Source organism: Asparagus officinalis, chromosome 8, assembly GCF_001876935.1.
Source record: "Asparagus officinalis chromosome 8, Aspof.V1, whole genome shotgun sequence".
NCBI classification, from domain to species: Eukaryota; Viridiplantae; Streptophyta; class Magnoliopsida; order Asparagales; family Asparagaceae; genus Asparagus; species Asparagus officinalis.
The window spans coordinates 52,452,502-52,453,609 of NC_033801.1; positions in this window are offsets into that span (position 1 = coordinate 52,452,502).

Genomic DNA, 1,108 nt, shown 5'->3' on the forward strand with positions numbered 1-1,108 from the left:
TCTTACCCTTAGGTAGATGTGCAAGTGTCCAAGTGTCGTTCTTCTGAAGAGACCGCATCTCCTCCTCCATAGCTTCCCTCCACCTGATCGAATCGGGGCTAGACTCTACCTTCCTGAATATGGATGGAACCATATCATCAACGACCTTTATTGATAATGCATATGCGAACATGACATCATTATACCTAGCTGACCGACGAATTACTCTCCTCGGTCTATCTGCTGCAATGGACCCCTGAACATGACCCTATTCCTAAGTCCCATAATCTACTGTATTCTCTATCTGTTCGGCTGTCATCTCATCTCCTCCCAGTGTTACCTCTGTAGGAGCCTCGATGGATACAATACTCTCTGGAGTGGGTGGAGTCACATCATCCTCCACCTGCTATGATATCTCTCCTGTCTGGTCTCCCTCTACCTGCTGAGGGACTTGAGGCCTCATCATGTACGCCTCATCAAATATGACATCTCTGTTAATAACTATCTTCTTGTCCTGTGGATCCCATAACTTGAAGCATTTGACTCCATCTCTAAATCCTACTAAGACTGCTTTCCTCACCCTCGGATTTATTTTACCATCACTGACATGGTAATAAGCTGGACACCCAAATATCCGAAGCAACTCATAGTCACTAGCCACCGAACCAAACCAACGCTACAAAAGGAGTCTTCTCGTCTATCGCAGTGCACGACAACCTATTCACGAGATGGCTCGCATAAACCAATGCCTCGACCCAAAAGGATCTAGGCAATCCACTCTACGTCATCATACATCGCACCTTCTTCAGTAAGGTATGGTTCAATCTCTCGGCCACTCCGTTCTGTTGCGGTGTCTCTCGAACTGTGAAGTATCTTCTAATGCTGTGATCCCGGCAAAACTGTAGAAACGGATTACTCTTGTACTCTCCACCGTTATCTGAACGTAGAGTCTTCACCTTTCTACCTGTCTGCAGCTTCATTTTCTCTTCCACTCCATAAAAATATCCAAGACCTGATGTTTATGCTTCATAGGGTATACCCAATTTCTCCGGGAATAGTTATTAATGAAAGTAACAAAATAGTTGGCCCCACCAAGAGATGTGTTTTTGGAAGGGCCCCAAATATCTGT